The following is an 11,390-nucleotide window of genomic DNA, read 5'->3' as shown; positions in this document are numbered from 1 at the left end:
GCCACTCTGCCCTTCATGCTGCATTGTGCCGAAGCCAAACTTGGCAAAATAAAAAAGTGAAGCCCTGCGAGTGTGCAAAGCGCAGCACCAGCAGAAAAACTCTCACCAACCAATCAGATTCATTAACCTCCACTATCCCACAATCCCCCTAGGGGGACCTACAAAGACAAAGACAAACTCTCCCCTTGTGTCCTGCATGTCCCCCTCTTTCTCCTCCCACACTCCATAACACACACACCCAGTGCCCCGACCCTCCCCCACCTTCCAAACAACCAGGTTTCAACATAGGAATAACTAGCAGGAACACAATTATCAAAGTGCAGGTCTAAATTCTTGCGACTAAATAGACTACGACACCATAATCCACTTTTTGAGGATTTATGTGAATGTTCTCATAGTTAAGCATCAATGTGCATTGATGGTGCATTGTGGTTCAGTTGAGGCAAGGAGAGCTTATATGGCACTTTGGCTGAAGCTACTGATAGCTGACATCTAAAGGCATTATTATTTTAATTTAAGAATATTGCATGAATTTCATGATATTTATGTAAAATCATGAATAAATTACATCTCGTCAGTCAGCAGGTCAGCAGGAAGTCGTCACCTGTTAATCTGGTAAGGAATCAATTGAAGCATTAACATGTGACAGCCTTTAATGCAGCCAGTCAGTCAGAGAAGCAGCCAGTCAACTACTCTTGCCGTAACTTCGTCAACCGACCACTGAACAAGTCAACAAGTCAGCCACTCGGCCCGACCAAGCATCCAGTCAGTCAAGCAGCCACCCAGCCGGTGAGCCCCCCACCTGTCCCTGCTAATTTGGTGAGGAATCAATTAAGGCTGTGTTTGCTGAGTTCTCCTTGCCTTCAGCTCATCTGCTCCTCTCTAATGCAATTGTCCTGTGTGCTGCGTGCAGAGCGGCATAATAAAGTGATAAGGCTAATCAGGTTGGCTGCTCCTCTCCTCTCCCCATACGCACACTACACTTATTCTATTAGATGTGTAATGAGATTCTGCACTCCATCAACACGATGCCGCTATGCGTGTGTGTGCATGAGAAAAAGTGTGCCTTTATGTGTGTGTGTGTGTGTGTGTAAAAGTATGAAAGTGTGTGTGTGTGTGTGTGTGTGTGTGTGTGTGTGTGTGTGTGTGTGTGTGTGTGTATGTGTGTTTGAGCGAGAGGGCTTCTGTTCTTGCAGAGGAAATTTGCTCCATTTACATTCTATCATTAGCTTGAAACAAATGTGCCCTTGAGCTTAGCGCCCCTGTCTCTCTGGGTTGCAAACACTTTACTTTGGCAGGCGATCATAGTAACATGCTTGTGCACGCACAGATGCACACAGACAAACACACACACACACTCAAGTAACACACTTCAGCATATAATCTGATAGCAAAATGAACAAACACAACTAACGGCACAAAGTATTACTCAAAAGAATGTTCAGTGCTGCATGTGCGGGTGTGAGATCATTAGTCCGGGAATCATCGTACTTTTCATTAAGTAAACATGCATGTCAGTAGATATGTGCACACACACACACATATTTTCACTTCTATCCATCCCTTCATTTATCCATACACAATAACCACATCTTACCTATCACATACAGCCAACTGACACACACACACACACACACACACACACACTGGCATCCTCCATCCAGACAAGTAGAGAGAGTGATGGTTAAGTAGAGGTAGAGGACACAGGGCTCTACGAGGTGGAGAACAGTTCTGGTCAATGGGCCAGATAATGAGTTGCCATAAACAGGAGCAGTCTTCCACTGTCCAGCTCAGCTCATTACCGTAGCTAGCATATGTAATCAGTGTGTTGCTGGGCCGTGTCTTAATGTACTCTACTCTGCTGTTTCTCAAAGACAGGGCTGGGCCCACCGGGTGGGTCACAAGAAGGTAAGAATGGATCAGTGGATCATCCTCAGGAAACATCGGTGATTGGTATTCAAAGCTAACGAGAGTAACGAGACCCAAGTCTTCTTCGTTGCAACGACTGTAGTTTATAGGCTAAATAAGCTAATAAAGAGTACATTACGTGGTGCTCAATTTTAGTCGCCCCAAAATAATTTTCATGAAATAAAAATGGCAAATTATGTTGAAGCATTAAGTAAGACTGCAAGCAATATACAAAGCACAAGCTTACAGTTTATATATATATATATATATATATATATATATATATATATATATATATATATATATATATATTCCCTCTTTAGTAATGGACTTCATTAACATAAATCAGTGGGAAGACAAAACAACAGAGGGTATACAGTATATGGGCATTTCGGAGGCCAGAAAGCTGTCACAGAGACATAATTAGAAAACACGCACACACCCTCACACACATACAAACACAATATCAAGCTGTGCACATCCTCATTAACTCCTCGAGTATGATAAAACACGGTTCTCTCTCATCCCACCCAAGATTCCATAAAGAGGAGATAGCATTTCAAGCTGCCGACACTAAATCTCTAATTATAACTTTATTTGAAGAAAACAAGGGAGCACTTAATAAGCAAATGAGAGTGATAATAACTTGGAATATGGATTGGACCTAACAGACTAGATTATAGGCGTGAACCCCTGCTAAGAGAGAGAGAGAGAGTTGTAAATAATGTGACAGAACGAGTAAATTATGAAGCTAAATACTCAAAGCTGCAATTATGGCTTTCTTTGAATAGACAGAGATGAGTGGGTATGAGGATGATCGGATGAAAAAAAAAATAGTTAACGGCCTTCCTCATTTTCTCTCATCCACACAATAGACACTCATTTTGCATCGCTATGCTGCTTCTTACTTATTCTGTTTTGGTTGTAGTTTTCCGTTGTGTTTTGTTCTCCAGGATTTTAAAACATAGACAGTGAAGTTATTTCAAATGAGAAAGTAGAGATGCAAAAATTTCTCCTGGTTTATTTAAACTCTTTAAAGGGGTCCTGACTCTGAAGGAGCTTTGTCAGGTCTCAGAAATAACCTGATACTCTCACCAGAGTTGCGTTTACTTGGGCTTGGAGACGTTTTAACAGAAAGCCTGCGGTAAAGATATGGGAAAGATATGGGTCAAGAGCAGAGCCTCACCGATATTAGACTGAAATTCTGATATATATATATATATTAGCTGATGCTAAAAACTTGAATTAATAAACAAATACACAAATTGCAAGTCCTGAACAAAACAGTTTGGTTCTGTATATATTTAACGTTACCATTACACTCTTTATGTTATAATGTACAGGCAAAACGTGCTAAGATGCTCGCTGTGCCAGTGCTGAGAGTAAGTATTGCTGTAGCAATAGCGATTGGCACACAGACTTCATTTCCCATCATGCCTGTCTAGTGCTGGACTAAGTAGTTGTTTAGTTTGTTTTAAGTAAGTGTTAAATTATCCACCATCTCTCTGGACTATATTTAAAAAAAAAAGAAGTTTTCATATTGGTGCATATAGCGTATACATATCCAACAACAAACACGGCAATATCAATAATTCTGTGATCGATCAATATACGTAAATTGGGCTTTGAATTTGAAATGCTACAGTACTGATAACGAAATTTACATTTATTTTAGGACAGCAAATATGGCCACTCACACATTAGCCAGGAATATTCTACTGTAATAGCTATTGTGAAAATGTTAATACACATAATGTCATCTAATCTGCACAGTCTTTGTCAGGCAAACATCCATGTGAGCAAAACTAAAACATCCAAACCTGTTCTCTGTTTAAAACCTTTCAAATGTTGCACTCATACACACTTAGGAGCTTGGGGATTCCAGTCTGGGACAGCGTCTCCTTTTCCTTTGTTGTCCTGCACCTTTACTCAACGGCTAGATGTGCACATTTTTTTGCAGGGTTGTTTTACCCATCGCTGAAAGACACACAGGCTATTCAAAGGCAAAGTGTTATTCATTTTGACAGCCTGACAAAAAGGCAAAGACCTCAAACCCACAACATAATTAAATAATGTCATGTGTCTTAACCCACTGAGCTGTCTGAAAGAATAACAATCCTATCTCATCTTGTGGTACAAGTCAGTGTAGTTGTAGTTAGTCAATGGGACTGTTATGACTTTTCAACCCCAATTTAACACACGATGCCAGCTCCCACCAAGGGCTCTCTCCCTTTTTGTCCATCACATTCTCTTTCACTTTCTCTCTGTAACCCCTTTTATTCCGCTCAGTCTTACATTTCCAGTCTGTTCCTGAATCTCTTTAGACTTGTCTTGAGCTACAGGATATGAAATTGAGTGTAAAGAGGAGACATGTATTCACAGAGGGTTTTGCCATTCAAGGTTGATTTCATCTTATTCGCTATCAGGACTGTCTGTCTGTTTGCATGTTAAAGATATGAGCAGGGTGTGCATACGTGTGTGTGTGTGTGTGTGTGTGTGTGTGTGTGTGTGTGTGTGTTTGTGTGTGTGTGTGTGTGTGTGTGTGTTGCTCCACGCTTTGTGTTGCTGCCATTCAGCCAGGTGTACATATGTCACACAATCTCACTTTCTATACATGGTTATATTTGACATATGCTTAACGGGGGCCAGGGGGATTGCTCGCAGCACTGTGTGCTTATATAGGTGTGTGTGTGTGTGTGTGTGTGTGTGTGTGTGTGTGTGTGTGTGTGTGTGTGTGTGTCCCAGCATCAGTGTGTGCTCCTCTACCAATCCAATGAAGTTGTCTGAGAATGACAGCTTCATTATCTTGTATGAAAGTGGGACAAATGGAGGCTTGTCTCTCTATCACTCTGAGTGTAAGTATGGAGAGCTGAAAAAACAGAAACCTTTACACACACACACACACACACACACACACACACACACACACACACACACACACACACACACACACACACACACACACACACACAGTGTTATAATCCCTTTGACGTTCTTTTCTTTGTTTCCCAACTTGTCTCAGGCTTTAATTCCCCATCTCTCTCACACTCTTTCTCCTGTGTGTGGTGTGTTTGTCTGTGTGTGTTGGCAACTGGGACCAGTAAGTGATGACTGTGTCTAAATGTTGATCACTGGGAGATGCTCTGTTGTTCTGAAATGTGGTGGTAGGGGAGATATGTGTCTGTGTGTGCGTGTTTTTGGGGGTCGCTGGCAGATGTCAAACAGTTGAAGCCTCACACAGACGTGCTGACAACTCTCTTAGTAACTGGGCACCTTAGGGGGGCAAGACAGGTGTGTGTGTAAGTGTGTGTGTGTGTGTGTGTGTGTGTGAGAGAGAGGGAAACAGACGTGACCTACCCCCCTCCATCCCATTCCATCTGCATCCTGACATCTGACAGGGGCATCACACCAGGCCAATCCACCAATCTGTGTGTGTGTGTTACCTCATATCCAATAGAAAAGTAATCGTATGTAAATGAGTCCACATATGTCATCCATGAGAAGATGGGGATGGACACACCTTCTCTATTACACACACACACACACACACACACACACACACACACACACACACACACACACACACACACACACACACACACACACACACAGTATGCCCTCAGGGTTCTGGGGTCTCGGCCCCTGTCTGATTTCTTTGGGTCAGTTTCTCACAGTTCTGACAGGGTCACACACCTCTCCTCTCATTATTAACCTGCAGTAAAACCCCGAGCAGCCAAACATTGAGCGAATATATTGGTGTGTGTGAGTGATTTAGAGAGTTTAGTGTGTGCGTGTGAAGAGAGAAAAATGACAAACTGTTAATGTGTATGTGGGAAAGAGATTGAGACAGAGAGAGATGGTGAAACTGAGGAGTATGTAGGTGTGTTTAGAGTGACAGATAGATAGAGAGTCCCTCTGTTTGTGTGTGTGTGTGTGTGTGTGTGCGCGTGCGTGCGTGCGTGTGTGTGTGTGTGTCCTCGGGGCATTACCTATCACATTAGCAATATGACAGACTGCCCAGCCTCCTCTCTCATTTCCTGTCAATCAACCACTATACATTACATTCAGCCAACAATACCTCACTTTAAAGAGAGAAGCCACCCAATTACAGTTTCAACATGCTGCTCCCATGCTTTAGGACAGTTTAATGTATATATATATATATATATATATATATATATATATATATATATATATATATATATATATATATATATATATATATGAACATCCAGCACCATTTAGCAGCCTTTACCCTCATAGCTCTCATCTGCAGCTATGTCCCCGCAGACATGTACAGTCCCACATAACTTTCACTTTAATTTGGTTATAATATAATGCAAAATTACCATGAGGGAGATGAAGAAACATAAATATTTTGTGAATAAATGATGGGTGCAGCGAATATATAAGTTGTCACCTGTTATTCAGGCTTTTGTAGAGACTGTAAACGGAAACTGCAACAGTATAAGAATAGAGGCAAGGGGATCAAAGTGACTTGCAGAAAAAACAAAAAAGTGTGTGTGTGACACCAGGATTAGTTAAGTTAAACCAGTTAGAGACTCTGTGAAACTTTCTCATCTGGACCTTGGGGTTGGCCCACTGACACCTGGTATATTCCCTTCACCTTTATTTTAGCATAATTGTGTGTGTGTGTGTGTGTGTGTGTGTGTGTGTGTGTGTGTGTGTGTGTGTGTGTGTGTGTGTGTGTGTGTGTGTGTGTGTGTGTGTGTGTGTGTGTAATAGCGAGTGAGTGTAAGCAGAGCTGTGACCAACAGGAGAGGCTCCTCATTTGAGGAACTGCAGTTTTTTGGCACTTCCGCGTTGGCTTTGACACTCAGCAAAGTTTCCGCTTGGAGAGCTCACATTGTCATTAAAACCTCAAATCTGGTATGTGTCCAATATATAGTTTGAACAATAGGTTCAGTTTGAGTCACAATTGTATTATGTAGACAATGCCTGCACATGTGTATGAGTATGTGTGTCTTTGGCCCTCCAGGCTCACTCCGTCAACCTCCCCTCACCACCAGCTGTCTACCCTCATTTACATACTCTCCCCTCCCACTAATGGAATTAGCCACAAGTTTCCTGAGGTGAGGTAACACACACACACACACACACACACACAACCACTAAAATATCTTACGTACACACACATATAGTACACACGATTGTGTCTATGTCTGTGTGTGTATGTGTTTGTAATGGGGATGGGCTGCGAAGGTCGATAAGGAGACGCACAAAGATCGCAGCTCAGTCCAAAACTACTTTGCCATAACAATGAGAAACAAAAAAAAGTGATAATAAGAGGTTTCCACTTCAATAAAACCATAAAACATTTCAGTTTAGAGGTTTTTGAGATGAGCAAACCAAAAAGCTAACTCTGATGTGTGAGTCACAGAGAAGACCGTAACAAGATGTATTACTATACCTGTAATGTTGCATGCCTGATTTTGTACTCAGACTGCCTCTGAAAAAAATTATACACCTGTTCATTGAATACGTACAGTACCCACAAACGATTATTTTCTCTGGACTACACTAGCTTCCTGTTCAAGACTTCAGTGTTTCAGTACCTTCATGCTCACGTCAAATCCTTGTCCATTTGGCAGCTCTATCACTCTCTGCCTTTTCAGACTACACAAATATGATTGCCAGCATATCAGTCCCTAAACACAACTAAACTAAAGCTAAAACTTCTATTACTTCGACTGTAGCACTTAACACATTCTTAGTTGTTTGCTTGGAAGTGACATTCTAAGTGGAGGTTGAATGCACCTTTAGGCCTTTCTCATGTTAGACACCTGCATGTCACAATAGGAAAAGCACAGGGGTACAAAATAAAGTGAACGATGGCTAAATTCCATTTGGTTCCTTGTCTCACAGTCACGACTTACTGGTACACTTGTCGAGAGCGGAGCCCTTGCTAAAGTCCAAAGCAACAACTTATTTTCCAAATATAATAAGTCAACATTTCTGCTGTGAAAAAAGAAATAAGCCTTCAATAGAAGAAACAAGTCCTTCCTTGGAAGATGGACCTCTAAAGAAAATGTACTCTTGTGATATAGCCGAGTGTGGACTGATACAGACCCCAGTTAGAAACTTTTCCTCCCACTCCTTCTCCCCTTTCTCCACCCATGACCTTGAAAAAGTTTCAGGTCCCAGTCAGCATACTCCTCCGGCCTTTTTCTTCCTTTTCTTTGCTGTCCCCACTGCCCCTCTCCGCCAACGGTGCTCTGTTTCCTTTTGTTTTCTCCTCCATCTCTATGTCAGCAGGTCCCATCCATCAATACAGAACTGTCAGTCATTGGAGTGACAATTGGCAGCTGTCGATACACTGTAGAGGGCCACCAGTCTGTATATACGCTTCAACTCCTAAAATGCTATCAACTGCCAATACATAAACACTCACACACTCACACACACACACACACACACACACACACACACACACACACACACACACACACACACACACACACACACACACACACACACACACACACACACACACACAGCTCAACACACAGGGAAGCACAACAACACACACATACCTTACTCCCTTTGCATCCTCATCACACTTGATCATCGCTGACGCAGGAAAATGTGGTTTGATATCAACGAGATCAGATCAGATGAGGAAACAAAGAACCACCTTCTGACTATTCAATCTTTGGCAGTGCGCACAGACACACACACACACACACACACACACACACACACACACACACACACACACACACACACACACACACACACACACACACACACACACACACACACACACACACACACACACAGGTTTGATGAAGGTTTTTGACACAGACTGACACTGGAGTCACTGACACATGGCTCCCCCTACTGGAGACATACAAGACCTTTGGCAAAGACATTCCAGTCCCTTGTTGCACTGTAGCCCATTCATTAATTGATTAAATCATCTGTTAATTGAATCACTCCTCCCTATTTCTGACATCCCTTTCCTCTATATTTATCAAACTCTTTCTTCTTTCTTTTCTTCAGTCATTTTTTTTCATTTATTTGCTAAACTTGTATACCCTTCCTTTCTATTTTTGTTTCCTAACTTTTTATCTCTCCTCTTTATTGTTTTCCCTTCTTTTTGTTCATGACCGTAATGCCCTTGTGATTCTGTGATGTAATACCAAAGCCTCGTCCAAGGTCAGGTGTAAGAGCTGAAAAATGTGAAGTGTCTCTCTGTATATGTCCTCTTCACCTCCTCTAACTTTTAATCAGCCTGAGAATCAACCATTAAAAAGGTTCCCGCTGGAAGATAATTTGGATCTTATTACCAGTCTCGCGACAGCCTGTGTTTACCAGCCTCTGCTGGTATTTCACCTTGTTAGAATGTGTGTGTCATCGTGACAAAATGTGTTCCTTGAGTGTTGCAAGAACAACCGCAAAGGCAGTTTGGAGTACTTAGCCAGGTGTTTATATGTTTGTCTGTCTATGGACAGAATTTGCAAACGCAATGGATTCGCAACGATGCAACATTTAAAGAAAAAACTTTCCAGGTGTGTAATCGAGATAAAAATGAAGGCTGAGTTCCAAGACTGGTGTGATTCAAGCAAGGGCATCGGAATGAAGGGGCTAGGAAGTGGGAAAGGGATCAATTGGCCCAATTGGCCCAATTTGGCGTTGAGGCTGGTTTGATCCCATCGCATATACCGTATATCTGCATAAACGGTACTGTTTATCGACCAATACCTAATAAAAACTATAGTCTACAAAACTATAGTCAAAGATCTGTGTCAGGTGGTAAGAAACAGTGTGGCTATTACATGGTTTGTTTGCTGGACAGCACTTACAAGTTTATTCTCAACTCAGTACAACTCTTGGTCACAGTTATTTAAACTCACATCAAAAATGTTTGTTTTTGTAAAACACAATACCGGGGCTGATATATCCTTGATTTGTCAAATACGGATATATTTGCCTCAAAAATCAAGAACAAATTGATCCGTAAACTATGGATGGACAGACAGTTGAGGTAATAATTGTACATTTCAGTCAGGACACCCATGTAAAGGTTTTAACCATTTATTGCATCAATATGCATTTTAGTTTGGTGAACCATGGGCAGGCTAGAGCAAAGCACTGGCAAAGCACTGGCAGAGCCTGCGATTCACAACATTTAACGAACATGCACTCATGTTAAAACCATTCAAAATTCACATGCAGCTAAATGCTCATACAGAGGGAGGCTCAGGAGGTAGAGGGAGTTCCTGAACTGGATTCCTGAAAGCAGACAGCGGGGTAGCATTGAGGATGTACATTTCAGCGTTGTTGCATGCACGCTAAATGTTTATATGGTACGCCTCTTGTGAGAGGTAGGTCTTGGAAATGTATGATTTAAGGGTGTGTATATGACTATTTCTGAACAATTCATCCATGTCTGAACTACCGTCAGCCTCCATTTGCTTGTGGGTGTGTTTAAAAACCTGTGTGATCCTCGCACTACTTGCGTTTCTCGCTCCATTGTACTTCTATTTAGTTATTGACGTTTTCTTAGATTCCAACAAATAAAGTGGTGTCTACAGAGTTATTACTGAGTAAGCCCCAATTTTCCTTTAAGTTACATCCACAGACTACCAGTTTACTTTTGCCTTCCCACTACATCCCTATTGATGACATCAGTTTGCGATGAAAGATAGATAGAACAACCGAAACGAACGGAGGAGATTAAAAGAGTATACTGACAAGAATTGGGAGGGGACATGCCTGTCTGTCTGCTTTCTCCCCTTTACGCACATGGCGTCCATCCGTATGAGAAATGTGATTACAAATGAGAGTGTAAGTGAGAGAGCGGAGTGCCACAGCTGGCATGGCATCTGGCTTGGCATATCGCTGCTCGGCCTCGCCCGCTGCCTGTGCGCTCTAATGTGGCTGTCGACAAGCCCATTAAGAAGCCATTACTAAATGCTCTGTCTCTGCTCCTATTCCACGCCTTATAGCACAGGCCCGGGGGAACGCCAGAAACACGGAGGAGCGGGGGAGAAGAAGAGGGAACAACCAGATAGAAAGAGAAGCCGGGAAAAGCGTGTGAAGAATGAGGACGGGGGGAAGTTTGTGTTGAAGAATTAACAAGTCGATTAAATGATGTAAACCTTTACCCTGTGTCTGTGCCAGAGACAAAGAAGTGATGGAGAGGAGAGCCTCTGAACTCACTTTATACTTCATCATCAAAACAGTCCACTATGTGACAGAGTCCTGCCTCAGGGCCCAGCGAGAGGAGGCGTCATGTGAAGTCTTCACGACCAGACAAAGTTCAGCAAAGGTCTAAATAATTTAGTCTCTACTTTTAAATAAAGTCTTTCAAAAAATCTCAGAAAAAAAGAAGATGATCCAGTATTTTTTAGAGGTGAAACAATTAGTTGATTCAGGTTTCTTTTTTATAAAAAGTTGCAAAAAAAAGGTTTAAATTAATTAAATGTGAATATTGTATGGTTTGTTTGGTCTTGGGA

Source organism: Taurulus bubalis (assembly GCF_910589615.1).
Source record: "Taurulus bubalis genome assembly, chromosome: 4".
In the NCBI taxonomy this organism is placed as follows: Eukaryota; Metazoa; Chordata; class Actinopteri; order Perciformes; family Cottidae; genus Taurulus; species Taurulus bubalis.
The sequence above is the reverse complement of the archived record's forward strand: the minus strand, read 5'-3'. Positions refer to the sequence as shown.